This window comes from Lagenorhynchus albirostris, chromosome 12, assembly GCF_949774975.1.
Source record: "Lagenorhynchus albirostris chromosome 12, mLagAlb1.1, whole genome shotgun sequence".
Lineage (NCBI taxonomy): Eukaryota > Metazoa > Chordata > Mammalia > Artiodactyla > Delphinidae > Lagenorhynchus > Lagenorhynchus albirostris.
The window spans coordinates 13,251,283-13,278,020 of record NC_083106.1 but is presented as its reverse complement, the minus strand read 5'-3'; positions in this window follow the sequence as shown (position 1 = coordinate 13,278,020).

The following is a 26,738-nucleotide window of genomic DNA, read 5'->3' as shown; positions in this document are numbered from 1 at the left end:
TCATTACCAGGAAAATGTAAATCAAAACTACAGTGAGATATTACCTCACACTTATAGGATGGCTATTCTAAAAAAAAAAACAAAACAAAAAACACATAGAAGATAACAAGTGTTGACCAGATTGTGAAAAAATTTTTACACTGTTAGCGGGAATATAAAATGGTACAGCACCTAAGGAAATCCTCAAAAAATTAAAAATAGAACTACCATGTGTTCTCGCAATCCCACTTCTAGTTATATGTCCAGAAGTTGGGATCTGGAAGATGTATCTGCACTCTCATGTTCACTGCAACGCTATTCATAATAACCAAGATGTGGAAACAACCCAAGTGTCCCTTGACAGAATAGATTAAGACAATGGTATATATTTGGATACAAATAAAGTATGGTACACACACACACACACACACACACACACACACATGCACACACAATGGAATATTATTCAGCCTTAAAAAGGAAGGAAATCCTGCTATTTGTGGCAACATGGATGGAGGTTGAAGGCGTTATGCTAAGTGAATAAGCCAGTCACAAAAGGACAGCCTGCATGATTCCACTTATATAACTAAGCTAGTCAAATGCACAGAAGCAGAAAACAATAGTGGTTGCCAGGGCCTGTGGACTGAGGGTATTACAGAGCTGTTCAATAGGTATAAAGTTTCAGTTATGCTAGGTAAGTAAGTTCTAGAAATCTGCTGTACAGCATAGTGCCTATAGAGAATAATGTAGTATTGTGTGCTTCAAAATTTAAGAGAGGAGATCTCATGTTGTCTTCTTACCATATAACAAACCAACAAAGGGACACAGGAAACTCTGGGAGGTATTGGATATATTTACTGTCTGATGGTGGTAATTTGTTTACTACTGTGATGATATCATGGGTATTTGCATATGTCCAAACTCATCCAATTGTACATATTATGTGCAGTTCTTTGTATATCAAGTATATGTCAATAAGGCTGTTAAAAAAAATCAGTGAGTGGTTATATATATATGGTCCCTGCCAAGAGGGAGTGAAGCCTAGAAACTTAAATAATCAAGTAGATGCTTAAAGGCAGTTCTGGCTTCAGACAAGATAAAAAGTCTAGGCTGATCAGGAGAGAACGTAGGAGCTGGAAAGGCTGAAGGAAATCTAGCACAGGCTAACAGGGCATCTGCTGGAGGAAAAGGGGACGAAAGCGGATAGTCACATCAGCAAGGACTGATCAGAATAGTTTTTGTGTAAGCTTCAAATGCTAGAAATAATAAAGAGGAGGACTTTGACCTTTTCAGTTTGGCTCTCGATGGAAAAATTTTCCATTTGCTGAGGCTGCCAAAAACTGATTATTTTCACGGATGTTCTGTTCACTTTCATGTTATTAATAGTAATAACTAGATATGTATCACCAGAAAAAATATGGACTCAAAGAGAATTATAGGAGGTAGCTGAAGAAAATACGAGAAAGTTCATTTAATTTTTTTTTTTCTAAAATGACACAAACGCAGTTTTTGAAAAATGGTTTCATATGAATATTGGCAGAATTATATTGTTAACTGACTTCTGTCTGTTTGTATAACCTATAAAGTGCTTATATATTACCTTAGCAGATTGTAAACTCTTGGAAAGGAAGTGATATGCCTTATCTTACATACCTTTGTGCCCTCCATGTTACCTGGCACTGTGAATTATATAGCATTGGCCCAATCAATTAAATTTGCTAAATTTAATATTTAGTGTATACATCATCAACTAAAATCACAAGTAATATGCTAAATGCAGTGTAAAAGCATCAAAGGAAGAAAAGCAACAAGATTCACACCATGCTACTTGCATCATGTGAGTACACCTGGTTTGCTGAGGCGATAACTCGGTAGAATATAGACGTGAATATTTTCTTTTTCTCCATTCACTGCCTTTAACAAAACCCTGTAATACTCTGTTCCCAGCAAATAATGGCACCTTTAAGGCTTCAATCTCAGACTTAATTGAAGGCTACCCTCCTTTCCTATTAAGGAGAAAACTGCAGTGAGGAGGACATAAAGTTTGATCTTTCCCCTTCTTGTTCACGAGCGTCTTGGAGTGGATGGGGTGAGGGTGGAGGTACTTGGACTTCTGTGTCCAAGCTCTGTGTAACTTCTTAGTTACACACCTTCTTCTCCTTTCTCTTCTAGCTTTTCTGGGGCGGTGGCAGGGAGGAGAAGGGGGTAGCTAATGAATTTTCAGGTTTGTCTGACCTGGCCACGTATTGGTGGTGAAGAGGCAACTCTGGTCCTATGTTGGCTCCGTCTACTTACCCTGGTCTCACTCTGGTGCAAACTGTTCTTTTCTGCTGCTGGCGGTCTCTGCACCTTGGAGCCTCCCTACTACTGATGTGGATGACTTTCTCGGGGAGATCTTTAGAAACTTCTCAGTGATGCACAGCCTCTTCTCCTTCCAGCACCACCAATGGCTAGGCCCACTCATGTTGGGCCTCCATCTTGCTTTGTCCATTTATGTCGTGGGTGGGACATGTTCTGCCCTCTCCCCTAAATTCATGTCCCTTCACATAAAAATACAAGAACCTTGAAGTTCTCTTTCACATGTCTGAGGACAATGGAGACCTGGAATGGAGTGGTGGGTCGCCTCCATCTTTTTCCCTGGCACAATAGAGCAGGTCCCTTCTTGCCATGCTCCTGTGAACTCTTCAAGCAAGCACTACTCTCAGAAATATATAGATGAAAAGTAAACACCTGTGTCTCCTTCACACTCACCTACAAGCTCCAAGAACAGGTAGTAAGCTCTTTTTCCTCCCTTTCCTGGAGCCAGCATTTCTGAAGGGAGAGAGTCAGTCTCTTCTGAGGGTAGCATTGTCTGCAGGTAACGGTGCCCAGCAAGTCTGTCTCCTGGAACTCTTGCTCTTGCAAGTCCTCACAGATAATCATGAAAAAGCTAAAAGAAACTGATCATCCTGATTTTTGCACTTCAGACACTATTCTTAGAACTAAATAGGTTCCTATTACCCATCTCCATACATTTTTACTCTGAATTTATATTGAAAAATGAAGTTATAATTTAAAAAGGCAAACAATAATCAACTAGCAGCATAGTAAAAATTATTGTAACAAGGAATTCCTGGTTCTAGATTTCAGAGGGAATTCCTGTTTGGAGCTCTATAATCTTCTTACTAAAAGTCATTAAGATTCATTATACATAGAAAAAGTGAAGAAAATAGTTAAAACAGTTGTGTATATAAATAAATATTTTAAAATGTCTTTAAGGAAAAAGAAAAATTTTGCACTATGGCATAGTGGTTAAAACTATGGAAATTTGGGCTTCCCTATTGGCGCAGTGGTTGGGAGTCCGTCTGCTGATGCAGGGGACACGGGTTCGTGCCCCGGTCTGGGAAGATCCCGCATGCCGCGAAGCGGCTGGGCCCGTGAGCCATGGCCGCTAAGCCTGCGCGTCTGGAGCCTCTGCTCCCCAGAGGGAGAGGCCACACGGTGAGAGGGCCGCAAAAAAAAAAAAAAAAAAAAAAAAACCTATGGAAATTTGAGTCAGAAGTATCTGTGTCCAGGTTATTAACCATGTCCTTGAGTGTGTCATGCAGATTCCCTGAGCTTCTGTTTCCTCATCTATAAAAAGGGCTCAAAATTTTCGCACTTGTACGATTATTGTAGGAATTGAAATAGACAATATATGTAGACATACAGGAAGCTCTTAATAAACAGTAGTTGCCTTTGTTATTATGTTGACAAAATTACCTGTTACACTTGATTGTGGAAAAGCAGAATAAAATAAGGATAGAGAGAAGTCTTTCTAATAGTTCTTTTAAAGATAGATATTTCTTTTTGGGAAAGGCTAAGAGTTATTCCTCTGCTTCAAATTTAAGAACTCAATTCTCTTAACAACTAATGCTTCATCCAAGGAGATATCAGGATAAGATATACAGAATGTCTCTGAAGTGGTATGTTCCACTAAGTCATTTGCATTACATAGCAGAAGTATAGTCTTTTAGGTGAGAAATTAGAAACAAAAGTCCGTAAACCATAATGGAAAAGAATATGAAAAAATGTATATATATATGTATAACTGAATCACTTTGCTGTACAGCAGAAATTAACACAACATTGTAAATCAACTATGCTTCAATAAAAAAATTGATTAAAAAATAGAAGGAAACAGAAGTCCATTGTTGATGAGTTTGATAAAATTTCAACCCCAAAGGAATTGATATGGAAGACAAATTTTAGATATGCTAAAACTCATAGTTTTAAGACCAAGGTCTACCCTAACCACCATGGACTTATGTGGGATGGCACTGCCCCCTCAAAACATGATGTAGGTGTAAAACTATGTAATTTCTAGGATCCTTCAGGCTTTAAATTTCTATGATTAAGTGAGTGGAATCCTGCTGAAGGTAGTTGTTCCAAGTTTAAGTTTCATTTTTGTCCAGCCTTTTCCTAAAAACAAGATCATCTTGTCCAACCTTCAAACTTGAAGAACTGTAAAATGTTTTTTTCCCAGTCAGAGAAGACGTACTAAACCTCTAGAATTTTGTGTTCCTGCTCTGTCTAAATGAATATTTTCAGTATCACTTAATTAGCATTTCCTATCTATTCCAGTATGGAAAATACATTATAACAAAAAGAACACCCCGACTCTATCCCTTTTTTCTATTTCCTAATAAGACGAATTCTTTGTCATATGTAGGACCTTACCTACTCCAGAAAATCCTGGTCTTCAATAAAAAGTAAGGAAAAAAATTTCTTTTGTAAGTTGTGATGCCCCTTTTATTAATTCATTTCACAAAGTAGAAAAGATTAATACAATAATTGAGTTCTGTTTTGAATTCAGAATGACCCAATTTATTCAATGTGAGAAACAATTCAGACAAAAGAAGACAAATGTACTTGCATGTGGAGAACCCCATGCATATTAATAATGATAATGACGATGGTTTACGCTTGCTGGGTTGGGCACTTGCGGTGCAGCAGGCAGTGTTCCGGGTACTTTGCACATGTCCATTCAGTGGGTCCCTGGAGCAGTCGTGAGGTGGGTATTGATCATGTCCTCATTTTGTAGTGAGGAAATGAAGAAATAAAAATTTCATTTGCTTACCCAGATTTGTCTAACTGGTGAGTAATATAGACAATATGTAGGAAGAGATAGCATTAGTGGAAAATATTTTGTCTGTCATCCTGAGCTATTAACATTTTTAAACTGCACAATGAACTTATAAATTTGGTGGTAATTCACTATAGCAATTATGTCATAAAATAAAATGCTTTAAACTTATATGAGATTAAAAAGGTTAAATGAATAACACATCATATGTGTATGAAAACGATGGAAGGAAACTAAACCTATGTACAATAAATAACGTTTAGAGTGTATGTGATTAGTATGTCGTGTGGGTATTCAACCTTCCTCTTTATAGAGTCAGGGGAAATTCTGGTTTTAAGACTCTGAGGTTGGTACAAGCTCATTGGATTCAGGGGAAAATAAAATGGTGTTTAGAAATAGCCACTTGTAAATTGTTCTCTACTTCTACTAGGCAACCACCCCCAACTCCAGGTTATAAACTTAACACTAACCCCCCCCCCCAATTATTTTAGAAAATAGGAAAGTGAGCACATAATCTGGGCTGCTTTTTAGGGCAGGCTACTGTTTGGATTAAATTTGTATAAAATATTTATAACATTAAGCTACATCATTCTCATAGTCCTGAAGTATGAGAACTTACAATGGCACGGATGCAGTGAGAGGGCAGCAGGCAGCTGCACAATGTTCTGGAGGGGAGAGAGGCTCACAAGAGGAGACAAAGATGCAAGAAAGTAGAGTGATAGTAATGAAACTGAGCAGGACCCTATGGGGCCCTCCCAGGTACAAACCCTTTCCATGTCCCCCTTCTGTGTCCCCTGTTTCTTGTTTGTAGGAAATAAGCTTCATTCAACCTCCTTGACCTTACCATGAGTCTCAAAGGGCAGATTCAAACAGTTGCTTAACAGGGAAGGCAGGGAAGGCAGGGAATGCAGAAACAAAGGAGAAGCACCTAAGAAACAAGAGTGTAGCCTTGGGACAGAGTCCTGGTTCCTCCTCAAGGAGGATGCACAAAGTTCCTGGAGCATCACCCTGTTACCTCATCAAAAACCAATCAGAAGAAAGTCTGCACCCAGTGGAAGATAACGAAGACTCTGACCCCTTCCGCAAATGATTCTCCCTTTAAAAACTTTCACAGTGGAGCAGAATCTTCAGAGTTGGTTTTTGGACACGAGTCCACCATCTCTCCAGGTTGTTGGTCTTTCCTTTCCAGCCAACACTTGTCTCTGGAGTATTGGCTTTTGAGCAGCGAGCAGCCAAACCTGAGTGCAGTAACACGACTAACAAGGGAGTAGGAAATGGGTGGACTAATGCGTAAACATAACTGTACAACAATATTTGTAATTGATGATGATGAATCAACTCCTTTTTCATCTTAGTGGTTCGGAGTGAAGGGATTATCCTAATGCTTGAACATAAAATCTAGTTCATTATAATGTAACCATTGACCAAGGCAATTCTATTTATACAAACGTACTTAATTTAAAAGAGCAAAATGTGATTTTTGCAGCAATAATGTACTCATCAAATCAAAGGTTGTTTGCAATTATTATAAGAATGTTAACTTCAGTGACCCAGAACTTCTTCTAGGAAATGTTGTAGTCATATTTATCTTCAAAATGTTTTAATTCTGAAAATTATTTTATCTGTAAATGATAAAAAGATTTCTCACTTTTTACTTATATAAGTTATAAACACTAAACTATCCCTCATAAACCATATTCAAATTATGGACATATTTGTAAACTTTTTTTTTTGCGGTACGTGGGCCTCTCACTGCTGTGGCTTCTCCCGTTGCGGAGCACAGGCTGCGGACGCGCAGGCTCAGCGGCCATGGCCCACGGGCCCAGCCGCTCAGCGGCATGTGGGATCTTCCCGGACCGGGGCACGAACCCATGTCCCCTGCATCGGCAGGCGGACTCTCAACCACTGCGCCACCAGGGAAGCCCAGATTTATGAGTTTTTGAGAAGCAGTAGCACAGAAGTAAGCTTGTGTACTTACAAAGTTGTGTACTTAGTGCATCCAATCAGGGCGGAAGTTTTATCTGTTTTCCCCGCTACTGTCCCACTTGATCTCTTGGTTACGTTGGCGTCTGACAGGTTTCTCCACTGTAAAGTCACTATTTTTACTTTGTATCTAAGAAGTATCATATGGAGGAGATTTTTTGAGGCTGTGTAAATATCCTCTTTCTTATCAAACTTAACATCTTCCAGTTTCAACTTCCATTGAAGTTTCTTGCCCGAAACAATGACCATCATGGTGGTTGCCAAATGTTGATCTTGCATTTACATTTTTCCTTCAACATATATTGGGATGACATTATTTATTCATTTATGCATTTGTTTCAGTGGGTTATAACTCTTTACTCTCATTGTTTATTTTGTTCCTCAAAATTATCCTAGGTTTGGCAAATGCGATCCCTTTGAAAGTGACCTCTACATCCTTTTCACATGTCCCCATCATTCTCTGAGTACCATTTTACCTTCTGGAATAGAAAGCTCCCCCAAGCTCACCTTATGCTTTTTCATTCCCTAGATTTTCATGCCCTAGATTTAACCAGTCCTCTAGGGAGTCCTGGTTCTTTTTAGAAGGAACCAAGATCTAGTGGGGGTATCTATGTTTTTAGCTCCTCTCAGCATACATAACTAGAAAATATTTGTATAAATATTTCTTTATTTGCATACCTATACCCACATCAATATCTATTTTATCTATCATTTGTCTTTAAAACCATGACTTCACACTCAAACTTTTAATTCTAATAAAATATTCTATACCATTCCAGCAGTCTTTCTGAGTTGGAATTTGATTTTACTATATTTATAATCTAATAAATTAGGCTGTTACTGTTTCTTAGATGCAGGCAGAAGACACAAGATTTCTGAGTCAGAGACAAAGAACGTTTTACTCACAGCACAGCAAGCAGCACCATTGGTTCCCCCTTGAACACAAGTCCCTCAGGGATGATGCTAGGCGCCCGGATGGACACTGGATTTGCATTAGACAGCGGATTAGTGTTGCAGCTGAAGAACAGAGTTAGGAGAACTCACTGTCTTATAGCAAAGTAAGCAAACCTACTTTTCCTCTTAGAGTGAGTCATGGCTTCATCCCTCAAGGTTGCTTGTAAATCCAACCCTGAGAAATGGTCTGGTTAAAGAGTGATCAGGGCCTTGCCTAGCCACAACGTGCAGGAAGGCCCAGGGCCCGTAGTAGATCGTTTCTCCCAACTCTTGCCTCTTTCCATTTTTGCTATGCCCTTTTCCTGACTTCTGCTATGCTTAATTCATTCATATATTTATTCTCTCCTAGAATTCATATTACATAATTTCAGAATTACTAACTTATACTAGTGAAAAACAAACCTACTAACTACTATTTACAATTCTTTCTGCCTTTAGCCTGAAAGTATATACAGTCAAAATACTTAATAATTCATTGAGTTAGTTCTTTATTTCCCACTTTAGTGTGTTGTGTTATTAATTTCTTTTCTGTTTGTATTCCATGTTCCCTCTCTATTCTTGTTAATTTGTGTTTTGAATATGTAAAAAGAACATGTTCCAAAACCCATAACTTTATGCAAATGTACACCAAAAAAAGCATAACCCTTTTTACTCTACTCCTTTCTCTTTTCCCCATGCTTTCCATCTCATTTCAAACCATCTTGTAAAAGAAAAGTTTCTCATTATCATTTCTTCTTCCACTCTAGCTCACCAGCTCTTCACTGTCATTACCCTAAATTGCAGAATTTCTGAATTCAAAAATGATATCTAGGTAATCAATCATATCTCCTACAAAAGGATTATACTCTTCTTAGCTGCTCACAACAGCATGAAAACTAAATAAAACAACACAAAATAACTTTCTTTTACTTAAGGAAATCAAATTAAATTAGGGCTCTTTTCTAATTCTTGCTACATTGAAAAGCTCTTGATAAGAATATTTAAATGGTCCCAGTTTATTTACAATAAATTTGTGAATTAAGCATTTATTCTGCCTTTCCTGTATAAAATGCAAGTGAGGATAACCACATAGCTGATGAGGAAAATTCTTCCTTATGAAACAATTCTAAAAAATGCAGAAAGAGGGCTTCCCTGGTGGCGCAGTGGTCGAGAATCTGCCTGCTACTGCAGGGGACACAGGTTCGAGCCCTGGTCTGGGAGGATCCCACATGCCGCGAGGCAACTAGGCCCGTGAGCCACAACTACTGAGCCTGCGCGTCCGGAGCCTGTGCTCCGCAGTAAGAGAGGCCGCAATAGTGAGAGGCCCACACACTGCGATGAAGAGTGGTCCCCACTTGCCACAACTAGAGAAAGCCCTCGCACAGAAACGAAGACCCAACACAGAAAAAAAAAATTAATTAATTTAAAAAAAAGCACACACATTCACTTTCTAATAGATTTAAAAAAATGCCGAAAGAAACAATATGCAATATGTTTGCTAATGAAATATACCTGTAGGCAACAGTCATCAATGGATGTTAAAATCATGACATGAAAGACTAATAGGGAGCCTTATAATAGACAGATCAGATTGATCACAAATGAACTCACAGATCAATCTTCACGTCACAGAAAGAGATACAGACATTAGGTACCTTCTGGTACGTTGCAATAAGAAGTACACATAACCACCTAGGAAGTATTTTTGCCAAAAAGGATTAGGTGAACCTTGGAGATCTAACTACTTAATTCATAGGAAATTCATAAAGTAAAAAAATATGTTTTAAATAGTGCCATGGGATTGCTATCCAGATTATGGGGGATTCCAACAAGCACATGGCAAAAAGAAAGAGGGTGGAGGACCATTATAGGTTAACAGAAGTTTAAGAAACATATTAACCACCTGCAATGTGTAAACTTTGTATCATGATTTGAACAAACCAGTTGAAACAATACACTTGTGATATAGTCAGAGACATTAGAACACATCTAGACAAAATTTGATATTAAGAAATTGTTGTCTTTAGATGTGATAATAGTATTGTGGTTATATTTTTTGAAAAGTCCCTGCCCCTTAAAGATATACTCTCAAGTATTCACAGGTAAAGTAATATATCTAGGAACTGAAGTACAATATTCCAGTGGTGGTGATTGGGTAAAAATGAATGAAACTAGATTGACCACCTATTAATCATTCTGAAGTATTTCTACCTTTTTTATGTTGGAAGTTTTCCATAACAAAAACTGTTTCTAACATTCTAACTTTGGCTTTTCTCCATGATGATATTAGCAAATGTTAAATAGACATTAGGACAGGTCATAATGTATTTTAACGTCTACAGCTACTAAATAGATATTTCTCTGCTAGACGTTATCATGTGAGCAATGTTCTAGTATTTATGGAGACCAATTTCACTTTACCTCAGTCACCTCTTCATTTTTTTAAATTAATTAATTAATTTATTGCTGCGTTGGGTCTTCGTTGCTGCACGCGGGCTTTCTCTAGTTGCGGCGAGCAGGGACTACTCATCGTTGCGGTGCGCGGGCTTCTCATTGCAGTGGCTTCTCTTGTTGCGGAGCACGGGATCTAGGCACGCGGGCTTCAGTAGCTGTGGGACACGGGCTCAGTAGTTGTGGCTCGCGGGCTCTAGAGCGCAGGCTCAGTAGTCGTGGCACACGGGCTTAGTTGCTCTGTGGCATGTGGGATCTTCCCGGACCAGGGCTTGAACCTGTGTCCCCAGCACTGGCAGGCGGATTCTTAACCACTGCTCCACCAGGGAAGCCCGCCTCTTCATTTTTATGACTTGACATATCAGAGGTATTCTTAGAGTCCTATAGCCTGACTACAGAAAGAATATAGGGAAAACATATGTAGACTCAGGACTAACTTATGTTTTAAATGCAATTTTATATGTATCTGAAGTTAAAATTTCCCCAGATTAATTTTCTGAAGAAGTCAAAGTGTATGTACTCCAGAGTTAAATTATTTTCATATTGCAAGTATTTAAAAACTCAGTGTAAAATATTTTAAAATATAAAATGTTGATTTAGGCTAAGTTTTTACAATGGTATTTTTACCAGAAGTTCCAGAAATAGTAGTAACCTGGTGAAAAAAAATATATATGTATCTATATATATGTGTGTGTGTGTGTATATATATTTATACACACACGTGATCTAATTTGGTATCTTTTACATTAACTCAGCACCATCTCCTCACATCCCTCCAATAGGATGCCTTTCCTGATATAATCATGGTACTAAATATGGAGGACTCGAAGTGCATATCCTTGCCTTGCCGTAGAAATGCAGGCCCCATGGCTTGAAAAGGCTATTCTTTTCAGTCCTCCCTAAGGGAGTCTTCCAAACTTAAAAGCTCATATCCGTAATGAATGCCTCTTCTTGAAAGACTCATTTTGTCCTCTAATTCCAAGGGACTTCAGTCTCTTTAAGGGGGAATGTTAACTCCAAAGTTGAGCTGAGGCTATTTCTAGAAGCCTGATAGGAAGTGAGTTCTTAGTAAATAGAAACCATTGCTAAACCTGCCTTCTCCAGACATCTCTGCAGCAGAGATTTTGACAGAATCCTAATTATTAGTTGCTTGGGCAGGTGAGTAGTGCTTTTGATACCTATTAGCATCTTTCCACAGTTTGGTTTCGGATATGCAAAGTTGTTTCAAGGTCACAGCAGACTTAGCTGAAGATAATAAGGGATGCTCATAATTTGATAAAAGGCTACTGACTTCATTGGGTGCAACCTTTGTTAATCAGCAGTTTCCTGTGTACAAATGGCTTGGAAATTGGACATTATTCAGGAAATTGCTAAAAAAATTGAAAGAATGGCTTCATATTTTAATGTCAAGTAGTTTAAACAATTCTCCTGGAGACATACAAAACCCAGAGGTCAATTCTGAATTACACAATTCAGTTATACGCTTCAGTGTCTAAAATCTATTCTACTAGAGGAGGTGGAGAGTTTAATCATGAAGTACCTAGGAAGACAGATTAAAACTTAATTTGAAAGAAAAAAAACACCTGGTTACAGAAATGACTATATCTGCAAAAGAGAGCACACACTGTAACAGACATAAAGTCTTCAATTCCTAGATTGAGGATCTAATTCAGAGGCAAAATAGCCAATAACTATTGAGTGAAGACAAGGTTCTTGAAAATTCTGGAAAAGTTTGAGTCAGCATTTCCAAATTAAGCATGGTACACCTCAGGTAAATTCTGGACGATGGCAACTGAAGCTAAAGTTGCATTTTTCCGACTTTTCTTGGATTGCTCAATTATAAAGTGGAGATTTTCTCTGTGTCTAGACAGGTCCCGCTTACTCATTTTAACATAGAGGTACTTATTGCAAGAGAAATATATGAATTGTGACACACATTTATAAACACAAAATATTTAAGACAAGCAGAAAGAACTAGAGTTCCTGATTCAAGAACTAAGATGATTCTACGGTGTAAACTATTAAAGAGGTGTTTCAGAAAGGACATTTTTCCTCTCTTTCCACCACCAGTGTTTAACTCCTATATAAAATAGTGGACATTTGGTTAGAATTACATCTGGTGTTAGGAGATAAATGGTAAGAGATATAAACCTGAGTTTGACTGGGGGTTTCTGTCCAGTGCCTGTTACATCTTCTTGTGGGATCTTCTTGCAGAATTCCTGGAGAAAGGATAGAGAGGCTGGTTAATTACCCCCAAACATGTGAATTACCCCCAAATTAGCGAAAAAAAAAAAGAAGCAGATCCACAGATACAGAGAACAAACTAGTGGTTACCAGTGGGAAGAGGGAAGGGGAGGGACAATATAGGGGTACGGGATTAAGAGGTACAAACTACTGGGTATAAAATAAGCTACAAGGATATATTGTACAACATAGGGAATATAGCCAATATTTTATAACTATAAATGGAGTATAAACTTTAAAAACTGTGAATCACCATATTGTACACCTGTAACTTATATAATAGTGTACATCAACCATATTTTAATAAAATATTTTTTTAAAAAGGCAAAATGGGAAAGAGACTCGATGAGATAGAGAAAGTTCACACACTCAAATGTGACCCATTCCTGTCATCCCTAAAACTTCCTTTAGGACTATTAATCTCACCAAAGGCCTAGTGTGTATTAACTTCTTATGGAAAAATTAAAAAGACTACGATCTGTGTCTGGGCTGATATGAACAAAACAAGCCAAGATACATGAATCAAGGAGTCTGGTGCAGAAGAGAGGGCTATCTCCTAGACACTGTGGCTCATAAGAAAAGGGCTTTGAACTTCTAAAGGGAATCTGAAGATAACTGACTTTGAGAGGAAGAATAGGACTCCAGCTGCTTTCTAGGTTGCAGAAGCGTCTGCAGACATGCACATAACTTTATGATTTAAAGAAATTAAAATCTCCTCTAGTTGCTTGTAAGAGTTATGGGAGAAATGAAGAGCTGCAAATTAATCACTGAATCTTTTTTACCATGTTTCATAACTTCTGGAAGAACCATGTGTAATCACAGGTCTCCCTTTTTTCCTTTCTCAGATTAATGTACTTAAAAGCAACCTTTTGTTCTAGGTCTGTGAAAAATGCCATTGGTAGTTTGATAGGGATTGCATTGAATCTGTAGATTGCTTTGGGTAGTATAGTCATTTTCACAATATTGATTCTTCCAATCCAAGAACATGGTGTATCTCTCCATCTGTTTGTATCATCTTTAATTTCTTTCATCAGTGTCTTATAGTTTTCGGCATATAGGTCTTCTGTCTCCTTAGGAAGGTTTATTCCTAGATATTATGTTCTTTTAGTTGCAGTGGTAAATGGGAGTGTTTCCTTAATTTCTCTTTCAGATTTCTCATCATTAGTGTATAGGAATGCAAGAGGTTCTGTGCATTAATTTTGTATCCTGCTACTTTACCAAATTCATTGATTAGCTCTAGTAGTTTTCTGGTAACATCTTTAGGATTCTCTATGTATAGTATCATATCTGCAAACAGTGACAGTTTTACTTCTTCTTTTCCAATTTGGATTCCTTTTATTTCTTTTTTTGTCTCTGATTGCTGTGGCTAAAATGTCTAAAACTATGTTGAATAATAGTGGCAAGAGTGGGCAACCTTGTCTTGTTCCAAAAATGGGAAGAAGACCTAAACAGACATTTCTCCAAAGAAGATATACAGATTGCCAACAAACGCATGAAAGAATGCTCAACATCACTAATCATTAGAGAAACGAAAATCAAAACTACCATGAGGTATCACCTCACACCTATCAGAATGGCCATCATCAAAAAATCTACAAACAATAAATGCTGGAGAGGGTGTGGAGAAAAGGAAACCCTCTTGCACTGTTGGTGGGAATGTAAATTGGTACAGTCACTATGGAGAACAGTATGGAGGTTCCTTAAAAAACTAAAAATAGAACTACCATATGAGCCAGCAATCCCACTACTGGGCATATACCCTGAGAAAACCATAATTCAAAAAGAGTCATGTACCACAATGTTCATTGCAGCACTATTTACAATAACCAAAACATGGAAGCAACCTAAGTGTCCATCGACAGATGAATGGATAAAGAAGATGTGGCACATATATACAATGGAATATTACTCAGCCATAAAAAGAAATGAAATTGAGTTATTTGTAGTGAGGTGGATGGACCTAGAGTCTGTCATACAGAGTGAAGTAAGTCAGAAAGAGAAAAACAAATACTGTATGCTAACACATATATATGGAATCTAAAAAAAAAGTTCTGAAGAACCTAGGGGCAGGACAGGAATAAAGATGCAGACGTAGAGGATGGACTTGAGGACACGGGGAGGGGGGAAGGGTAAGCTGGGACAAAGTGAGAGAGTGGCATAGACATGTATACACTACCAAACGTAAAATAGATAGCTAGTGGGAAGCAGCCGCATAGCACAGGGAGATCAGTTCAGTGGTTTGTGACCACCTACAGGGGTGGGATAGGGAGGGTGGGAGGGAGGGAGACGGAAGAGGGAAGAGTTATGGGAACATATATATATGAATAGCTGATTCACTTTGTTATAAAGCAGAAACTAACACACCACTGTAAAGCAATTATACTCCAATAAAGATGTTAAAAAAAAGCAACGTTTTGCCTTCAATGTGTTTATATATCCATTACAAGCGAGTGCAGTCTTTGCTATTAAAATCGAATTGATAAGATTATCTATCTTATCGATAGATAAGATGGAACCTGAAAATAAAAACAAAATAAACATTACCAGGGAAACATGCAACCCTTTTAGTTTAGTTTAGTTTAGTTTGGTGTTGGTTTTACTTCCAAGAATCTCCTACAAGAGTATTGTTATCATGTCATTCCAATGTCAAGTTAAGTTTGCAATAGGGAACGCTACCATGTTTAGCACCTGAAAGAACTTCTGAGGATACAGAAATAAAAGAAGACCATAATAAGAATGCCTTTCTTTTAAATATAGAAAATACTTTTTGCTTCCAGTTGTTTTTTTAACCAGAGGGCAGAATACATTAAGGAAATGGGCCAGCCTACCCTTAACCCTTCCTACAAAACTCTCCACACACTCAGCTTTTGTGGTTTTAGAGGAGGCCTTGAGTTCAGCAGACCCTTTTATGTCAATCTTGAAGTTTTTCTCTCTACTTCACTATCACATTTTTGCTTTCAACACTTCTCAAACTCCAGATTATTCTGTATAAAAAGCAAAGACAAATATTGCCGTGGTACAAATCCTTCAATGTTCTATCTTCACCTGCTTTATTCCATCACCTTGGATTTTCCTTGGCTTTATCTACTTGTTCTCTTCTCCCTATTTAGTAACAGTTCAACAGCTGAGAAAAATAATTCAACTCAATGGTTTCCTGTTTGGTTTGTAAATTGATACTACACTTATATTTTTATTTGCCAAGTCACTTTATACCTCAAACATTTTATACTTAAAAGTTTTTTTCTTCAGATACTCTGAAAAGCAGAATTTCTTTAATGTATTATTAGTTTAACTTTAGAAAATTATTATTTTCTGCTTTGTCAGAATTAGAGATACGTTTTTGAAATTAGAAATATTTTGTGCAGCCTGGGAGGGAGACCAGAGTCAGGGAATTGTGGATTGTTAAGCATGATGGACGGATGCTAGTGAACTTGGGGAGTGCAGGCAACCATGATCCACAAACAGGCATTTTGGTCCTGACTAATTCAAGTTGACCTGACCAAAACTCAGAAGCAGTGCAGTGTTTCCTTCTCTTCTCTTTTTCTTTGGGGGAGGGGAAAGTGGAGGGTGGAGAGAAATAAAAGTACTATTCATTTCCACATATGCTTTTTCATTTTTAACATTTACATATTTTGCAGAGCAAGAGAACACTTATAATCTAATCATCTCAATTGGGATTGAGGTCAGGTAGAACCAAAAGTGTTTTTATATTAATAAGTCCTAAATACCCAATTAAGATGATAAGATGGCAGTTATGTACTATGAATTATAATCATTGCTCACAGAATTTTATTATAAAGTTCTACAAATAGGAACACATAGGAAATCTTGTAAGCTCCAAAAAGTAGTGACAGCTATTTCAGCATAGGTAACAGGAGACTGCCGGGTGATCAGAGAGATGGAGGACATTTACCATGTTGAAAAGGGCACACTTTGAGGTGGACCAAAGGTGACTAGGTACAGAAGGAATCTATTTAATAAACTTAAGGATATGAAAAAAGCAAAAATTTACTCTAATTTGCAGTAACTCTGCATATATCTTACAGGTAAATGTTTTTTACTGTTTACCCCTAAGCAGAATGTAATTTGAGAAGTTCGCAAATATGTGGAAGTTAAACAACAGGCTCCGGAATAACAATGGGTCAAAAAGAAATCACTAGAGAAATGAGTAAATACTCTGAGCTGAATGCAAACAAAAAGAAAACATACAAGGGGGCTTCCCTGGTGGCGCAGTGGTTGAGAGTCCGCCTGCCAATGCAAGGGACACGGGTTCGTGCCCCGGTCCGGGAAGATCCCACATGCCGCGGAGCGGCTGGGCCCGTGAGCCATGGCCGCTGAGCCTGCGCGTCCAGAGCCTGTGCTCCGCAGCGGGAGAGGCCACAACAGTGAGAGGCCCGCGAACCGCAAAAAATAAAAATAAAAATAAAGTATACAATTGAAAAATTTGAAAAGTGCTCTTTGAAGGCAATGAGTATGTGTAGCAAATTTATCTGGACATTAAAGATAAAAGAATGCTCTCTCTAGGAAGAAATTTTGGGAGCCACAAAGAAGTTCAAAATATACGGAGGCTGCAGTTTCCTTATCTCTGCTTCTTGGTGGTTAAAATGATCCGCGAATTGGAAGGACTTCAGTGTGCATTATAGGGAAGGGAGTGTCCAGTCCGGATCATTGGAATAATTAATTTGCCATCACTACTCTGTACTGAGAATACAAATGCAGAAAGAGCGGCTGAGTCGTAATTGCTGACAAATATGCTGTGTGTATTGAGAACCAGAAAATCTGCGGCTGCCACCCAGACTTCTCCATTGTGTGAACTGACAATGAGCCACAAAAGGGACATGAGGTAAATGCCGGGTGTACGCCGCAAGCCATTTTAATGAAATATCTGGGGGACAATTTAATATGTAATATCAGAGGGCAAAAGAGACCAGCTGCCTATTCAGAAGGATGACTCAAGCTAAAAACTCTAGCTCCTATTTTATAATGAAAGATTGCCAATATATAAACCTTCATTTGTGGGGGAAAAAAGTGCTGGCTTTGAAAGTGTAATGGGTGTGCATTGCAAACTTCCAAAGACATGGAGGGACAGGTTTTCTGAATCTAGTCCAAGTCAAAACTTACTTGGAAATCTAGGACACAGAAACTTTCTTAGGTGACTTGTCTTTATTCCTGAATCTTTGTATATTGCATGGAACCTCAGAAACAGAAATCTGAATTTTTCTCATGGAGGCAGCTAACAATCCCTCCTGTTCTAGCCTCCGCTGAATCTCACTGTTAGAGTTTGGATCCAGTTCCTGAGCTTTCTCAGGTTTTGCAGTGCAAATCAACTTATTTCTGGGTAACGTGCTATCAGCTGAGCTTTGAGCTTTCTGCAGCCTGCAAAGTTGATTTCCAAGTGCCCATCTACTTTTAAGTTTCCAGAATTGTGTCACTATCAACCCCCTCCTGTACTCTTGTGGGTAAAAACCCTTATAAACACGTGTGTGCATTCAATCCACCAACGTTAACCTTAAGTTCTGCTAACTTTTAATGGAAAGTATTCGAACAAAGGAATCTGTTTTTAATATTGAAATTCTGAGCATTTTGGCAATAATTTTGGCCAATAATAAAGGGGGGAACTTGAAGACTAAGGATCTTCTTGGAGTTCATCAAACTCCACTGCATCTATGTATAAGTAAAAAGCACCCTGTTTTTTATGAACTTCAGATTCTGTGGGATTCGAGTTTTATAAGTTGCTTCTACTTTCACGTTAAGATTTTTCAACTCCTTTGCAAATTCATTTGTCTCTGAATGTTGCCTCTGTGACTTTTTCCTTTTGAGGTTTGCTACAGTACTTTTTAATACTACTGAACACTTTTTAATACTACTGAACACTTTTTAATACTACTGAACACTACTACTAAGCAGTGATCTCTTAAAGGGAAATACATCTTTCCCCAACTCCTTTCTATATCTTTGTTTACTGACATTTGTTTCATCAGTCTTGAGTTATGTCAAACTATTAATACATCTAATCCTTATTGCACATCATCTTGCACAAACACCAACCTTCTACTGGGACTCTTCTTAGTTCTATAGTAATCAGTATAACGACCCTACCTTAACCTATGCTAGCAGAAATAGAAGAACTCACAATCCCCCAAAATATCACTGATAGAATTGAACGGTCCCTACAGCTATTGCCATTTCTAAATCAAGTGTGCTCAAAAATGGCCAAGGTAGCTGAGATTCTTTGATTTAGTTTCCCATCTCCCCAAAAGAATTCGCACCTCCCTCCCTTTGGTGTTGCTCTCCCTGGCCAGGATGCCTCCATTCCTCTCCTTGTTAGTCTCATGTTATATCTCCTTCCAGCCTTTTGTTTATGCAGAACTGTAAGTTTCCTTCCTCTCCCTCCCTCCCTCCCTTCCTTCCTTCCTTCCTTCCTTCCTTTTCTTCCTCTCTCCCTCACTTTCTCTATTTTTTTTCTTTCTATTAAAGTGATAGTGAACATATTGCACACACATTTTGTACCTTCCTTTCTCCATCAAAGCATTCGCTTAGCCCTCCACTGAGAATACTATTTTAATGACTGGTGTTTCACCATTTAAACTTTACACAATCCTTTTACTTTACACGCTCCTTTTCCCCCACTTGAAATCCATATACATTTGCTCTCTCATTGCTCCCTCCTGCCTCTCTCTGAAAATTATGCTTCTTCCCTCTTTCTCTTCAAGTAGAAACTTTTACTCTTAATTCCACAGTCTCCAAACTTCTTCATTGCATGGCCTTAATCCCTCTTTTTCTTTCTACTCTTGGATCCCTCAATCTCTGCAACACCTGACCCTTTGTCTAATAATCTTGGGTGTCTTCCCATCAATAAAAAACAACTCAAAAACTTGCTTTGACGTTACTGTCCCCTCAAAGTGTTGCTCTGTCTTTTTCTCATCACCTCCACTTCACTGATCTCATTTTATGATCACCCCAACTACTCTAACATCTTTAAATCAAACTTTTGTCTCCACTCAATTTAAACTGCACTCAGAGGCACCCAGAAACTTCCTAGTTGGCCCAGGAGACTACACTGACCCCCAGTGGCTTTTTAACAGCTCTCCGTTTCCTCGATAACCTTCAAAATATTGTGGTACTTTGCCCTTTGGGATCATTTTCCTAGCTCTCTGGCCACTCCCTCACTGCCTTTATTTATCTCTTCTTCTCTACTGGGGCCCATTTTTAACTTCTACTCCATTCTGTTTATACTTGGTTTTTTTCTGTAGCAACCAAGTAACATAGCATGGAAATTCTGGGACTTGAATTCTAGTCTTCCCATCTGGGAAGTGCTCTGTTTACTATTACCTCCTACTTGTTACCAATAATTGTTGGAATGACAAGTAAAATCTGTATGAGTTGACTAGTACATATCTGTAATTAAATACCTTCCAATTTCATTAAATTTAAATTTAATTAAAAGAGGAGAGAGAGAGAGAGAGCAAGAGAGCCAGCGAGAGTGCCTTAAGGCTGGCAAATATAACTAAAAAAAGAAAAATTCTGAGACTCAAAGAGATTATTCAATGCAAAATTTTAAATGTGTGGGGGAAATAAGGACATTAATAAGAACTACCAAAAAGTCCGTTAGCAAATAACTTCCAAGATATGCTTGTTTTTGTAGTATACAAATGAAATAATTAGTGGTTCCCTTAATAATTTATAGATTTGCAAAAGTCTACCCTAAGGAAAAGTGGGAGAGAAAATTAATTTAAAATAAAGTAAGTAGTTTGGAGTTAAGTATAAATTGTGAAATAAACTAGATCTCTCTTAGGCTTGCTCCAGCAGGCAAAACAGGCTTTAATTCAATACCTAGTTAAATCTGTATTACGAAGTAGGTAGAGTGCATGGCAACAAGGTCATAGGGAAAATCTGCCTCACCATCCCCTGAGGCAGAGTTTGTTGTTCTCACATGACATTGTTACCCTTTGGAGCAAAGGTTAGCATCATTGTTATACCAAAATTATATGGCATCCTATAAAGGGATCCTTTACCACATCTGTCATGAAAACAATTCACTCTATTTTTTCTGCCTCTCCTCATTTGAAGTCCTGTACCTAAACAAGTATCTCAGATCCTAGAGGGGACCTCTCACATTCATTAATTAATTGACTCATTCAACAAACACTTGCAATGCTTCATATGTACCAGATGCTAGACTGTGCTATAATAGAAAGATGAAGAGCTGGCTAATATATGGAAGTCTAAACAAGTGATTCAAACATTTTAGATGACCTAACTCTCTTTTGACATTCTCCTGCCACCAGACCCGCTGTGCTCTGCCTGCCTAGGCAATACTGATCCCAAACTTCTAATATCCTCCTGCAAAACAGACCTTTCAGTATCTTACAGCCCTTGCATAATGTGTGTCAGTAAGTATTGGAGCCAAACTGAATACGTACCCATTTGCTGATATTCCCTGGAGTATGTTACTTCCTCAAAGCAATGAAAATCTAGGAGAATAATAACATGAATAATAACTTCACGACCAGAGATTCTCTAACAGGCAAGAACAGCCCAGTATGCGGCAGAGGTCATCAAGCGTGGCTTTTTTTCTCCCATTTTCTCCTCTGCCTTCAATCCTAGTTCCTGGCACTTGTTTTTTCCTTCTCCTTATGTAGATTCCTAATGTCGTCATGTGTTTTATTACTAACCACAGTATGTCCACTCAAGTATGCCAACTTCCTGGGCAAGACACAAATTTGAAACTTTTTCTCATCCTTCTGCTTTTAACACTCTATGATGACACCATAGAGTATACTCTGCCAATATTTAGTTCTGTCTCTACCTTAAGTTTATTTAATTTAAATACTGAATTTTTTTCTGACAAATATAAGTATTTCAAGTTCATTAGAAAAAAATTTGAAAATTAACAAAATTAGGGAAAAAAATGACCGTTCTACTTAATTTTCCTACATATTCATAAATACTATTGACAATTTGATACACCTGCTTGTAAACCTTCAAAAGTTTATATGTTGTTTGGTGTATCATTTCTTTACTTAATATAATAAGTATGTTTTCCCATATCATTAAGTAATCTTTTAAATGAAATTTTAATAGGATAAAATCTATGTGATAGGTACTGCATAATTAGCTAATTCCATTCCCTAATTAATGTTTAAATGTTTACAAATAATTCTGTGATGAGCATCCTTTAGATATATTTTTGCATAAACATAGCCCCATCAACCTTGGTTGCCCACCTGCTAATATTTTCTTCTTCTTTAATAAAAGATTCCTTCGCAGCAACAGGCACATTGAAAATACCCCCCACCTCAGGTTGTGTAGCAGTTTGGGATGGTCATTGGACCCACTGCTAGGCAACAGGATATTAGCAGACTTGTGCTATGTAGGATGGCCAGATAAAAGCAGCCCAAATCAGGATGTCACATGCCTTTTATCCCTCACCTTTCTCCTTTCTTTCTGCCTGGAATACTGCTGTGATGCCTAGAGATGCATCAGCTAGCTTACAAACCTGATGGAGGAGGTCAAACCGTAATAAAAGTGAAGCCCAATCCTTGATGGATGTCTTTGAACTAGCTCTCCACAGGGTATTCCCATACACCTCTTACCTGAGAAACAGCAACCTTTTCTAATTTAATTTTGCTAAAAATTTCCCCACATAACTGTTTTTATTATTCTCCTTGAATGAGAGCTCAATAGAATACAAATATTTTTATAGAGTTTACCATTTAAAAATGTGTTCACTTACTACTCAATTATAAGACAAAGAACTCAAATAAAATATGGTCAAGGGCTTCCCTGGTGGCGCAGTGGTTGAGAGTCCCCCTGCCGATGCAGGGGACACGGTTTCGTGCCCCGGTCCGGGAAGATCCCACATGCCGTGGAACGGCTGGGCCCGTGAGCCATGGCCGCTGAGCGTGCGCGTCTGGAGCCTGCGCTCCGCAACGGGAGAAGCCGCAACAGTGAGAGGCCCGCGTACCGCAAAAAAAAAAAAAAAAAAAAAAAAGGTCAAAAGATTTGAATAGACAAAAGAAAGAAAGAAGAAAAGAAAAATGAGATATACGAATGGCTAGTAACCACATAAGAAGATGGAAGATATTCAATCTCATTAGGAAAATAGAAAATAAAATCACAATGAAATATATAAAAATCACTAATAAATTCTCATCTATTAGCATGGCTATAATTAAAAAGACAAACAATAACATGTGTTGGCAAAGATGTGGAGAACTAGAACCCTCTTGCGTTATCGATAGGAACTGAAACAGCAGAGCCGCTCTGTGAAACACTTCGGCAGCTTCTTAGAAAGTTAACATAAATTACCCTCTGACCCAGCAATTCCAATCCTAAGAACCTCTCCAAGAGAAATGAAAACATACATTCACAAAAAGACATGTGCACTAATGTTCATAGAAGCATTATTCATAACATCCCCAAAGTGGAAGTTATCCAAATGTCCATCAGCTGGTGCGTGAATAAACAAAATATATGCATCCATGAAATGAAGCAATGCAGCGACAAAAAGAAGAGAGGCACTGATACATGTCACAAAATGGTGAACCCCTCGAACTGTATGCTAAGTGAAAGAAGCCAGATGCAATAGTTTATAAACTGTATAAGTATATTTATAGGAAATGTCTAGAAAAGGCAAATTTATAGAGACAAGATAAATTGGTGGTTGCCAAGAGCTGGTGGTAGGAACTGGGATTAACTGCAAAAGGGCATGAGTGGACTTTTGGGGGTGGTGGAAATGTTTTAAAACTAGATTGTGGCGATGATCATACAACTATAAATGTACTACAATCATTGATCTATACAGTACACTTACATTAGGTGACTTTTAAGGCATATAAATTATACCTCAATAAATCTGTTTTTTAAAACATATCCCAATATTTTCACTAAAAGTTTATTATTTCAGTTAAATTTATTTGTTGTTATTGTTAAAACAATAAAGCCTAACGGACTAGATAAAATAGGCTTAAGACACTTTGAAAATCTGTCTTAAGCATAAAAACACTATACGTGCAAAAGAAAAATCTCATATTGCAAAAGTGAATGATACAAAATAGAATGAAAGAAAGAGCCCCCAAAATGTATATGGGACAAAACGTAAAGGAAGACTTCAGTTTAGGTGACTACCTTCTGGAAATCTGTAAAGATATTTTGAAACCTTCCCAAATGGACAGATGGTCTAAAACCTAGGTCCAAAAACAGAACCATTTATTTAATTCTTTATACTTTATTTAATTATTTAATCATTTTTCTTTATTTCCTTATTTAATTATTTAGCTATGCATCAGGCAGTGTTCAGCAATTTCCAACATTTGTACCCTATTAATTCACTGTTATATGAGACATTAAAAATCTCCACTGTGCAAATGAGAAAACCGAGTCTCAGAGGGGCTCAGTCGCCTCCCCAGAAGCTAGTAACCGCAAAGCAGAGCCTCATGGCAAATCCAGCATAATTCAAGAGCCAAAACCCAAACTGTTGACCTTTACAGTGTACTATTTCACTCAATCACCATGACAATCCTGGAATTCCAGTGCCCAGAAAAGCAAAAAACCCTTAGGAAGTAACCAATATATATTTGTCAAATGGATTTGTCTTCATACATATGAAGGTAATTATACTGTGTTCTTACAATCTTGTAGGAATAGGCTAAAACAATTAACCGTAATTTTTGTTTTAAAGATACATGGTTCTTCCATTCTCAGTTATTAACACAAATGGGAGTATTTTATAGTGTGGGTCCTCCAGAAGCCATTCTGTTTTGTTGTTTTTAGTTAAAGCAACGTTCCAAAATTTAGGTCCTGACTAACTGGTACTCACTTATTTATTTAAATTTATTTATTTTTGGCTGCGTTGGGTCTTCGTGGCAGTGCGCGGGCTTCTCCTTGTGGTGGCTTCTTTTGTTGCGCAGCACAGGCTCTAGGCACGTGGGCTTCAGGAGTTGTGGCACGTGGGCTCAGTAGCTCTGCAGTATGTGGGATCTTCCCTGACCAGGGCTCAAACCCTCGTCCCCTGCACTGGCAGGCAGATTCTTAACTACCGCGCCACCAGGGAAGTCCCCTTTCACTGGTTTCTTATTACCAAGGAATTGATCTCTGGTTGTCAACTTTACTTTTCATGGCATAGAGAATTTCCCTAGAGGATATGTCTTAATATCTTGTCAACTCCAACTGGGTTACTTCTGAACATGGCTGGTTATAACTCAAAATGAAGCTAGACTTTGGAGTACAGAACCAACATAGGTGTAACCACAAGTCAAAATGTCAGGTGTCAAGGAACTCACATAGCATATGCTGTGCATCTGACCCAGTTTATTGTTGTTTTTTGTTTGAGTTTTTCTGTTTTTGTTAGGAGATAAGAGGAAGCTTTGATTAAAGCTCTTAAATTGTGAGCTAGCTCTGGATGACAAAAAAATATGGCAAAACAGGAGTAAATGTTCAGAAATGAGCTGGAAATACCTGCTTGGGGTATGTTGTAGGGGATGTTGAATGGCATGGTAGAGAATTCTGACTTATTTCTACATGTGTGATAAAGATATAAGTCAGAAGTTATTGTGTAAAACGTGGTAGTAATTATTGTTTATTTTTACATAGAGAAGTATTTTACTCCAGAGGACATGGAATCAAATTATTTAGAAAAATGAAATCTCAGAATTAATATTGAAGACATAACAATAAACACAAAGTTTTGATTTTCGAAAGATTTATCTATTACAAAATTAATTCGCCAACTTATTTCTGCATACATATTCCACAGCCACACTGTTTTCCTCTATCCAGAGTTCGTGGATAAAGTTTGGGTACCTAGAACACGCATAGCTTCAGTTCTCATATGCAATGGAACATCTCAGAATTTCATTTTTATTGGACTTCTTATGCAGAATTCACATGGAGTTGCATAAAAAATTCTGCCTCTGTGCATTTTCAATGTATTATTCTTGTCAGTTGAAGAATGTTTTTATTCTCCAGGTTTAGGTATGAATTCATTTTTCCAGAGTTCATTTATCTTGATTTCTCTATCTAGTCTCATCTAAGTAGAGTTCTCTGCATTGCCCTAACACTTGTAGGATATCATTCTCCAAGTGTGTGAAGTGTGAGTCAGTCTACTGCTAAGCTTTCTTCGGCTTTCTGGTAAATTCCCAGGCACACTCAGCACACCAATTAATTGTTCTGTGTTCCAATATCTTCTGTAATTTATGAAGACTGAACCAACTTTAGCATACTATTAAAATAATGACCATTACAAAATCATGATTGTAGTTATGATTTCTAATATCTATGACTATTATAGTCACATTGGCCTTTACCAGAACCCTCTGGCTCATTGTTAAGAGTTTCTTCTATCTTCCAAGAGCTTATTAATACATTACTATATTAACAAACTTAAAACAACTTATTAAGCACTTACTTTCTGCCAAGCCTTTGGCTAGAGCAAAGAGAATTCAAAAACAAATAAGATACAAACATTTACCTCAGAAAGGATAAAATATAGTAAGACAAAAGGTCTTTTCTTAAATAATTATGTTAGCTAAACAGAAATCACCACTTGATTTTTTTTCTTCTTTGCTATAGACTTAGGAAATTATTTGTTGTTTATTTTCCATGGAGGAATACTATAAGAAAACAGAGGCCATTGTCTGAATTCATTAGTCTTGTTGATCTAAGTAATATATATATAAAAGAGTGAATTACAACTAGAATTTAGAATTTTAGAATTTCAAAATGACTTTTACATGAATTATCTCATTTGTTCTTTACAAACCCTATAAGTTAAAAAAAAAAGCAAACCCACAGGTCTTTTCCTACCTACTTTACTAGTGAGACAAAAGTACTCACAGGGACCAATGTTACTTGTTTGAAGATATGCAAGTATAAGCCCCCAAGTCCTTTTATTTCTTTTTTTTTTTTTTTTTTTTTGCGGTACGCGGGCCTCTCACTTTTGTGGCCTCTCCCCTTGCGGAGCACAGGCTCTGGACGCGCAGGGTCAGCGGCCATGGCTCACGGGCCCAGCCGCTCCGCGGCATGTGGGATCTTCCCGGACCAG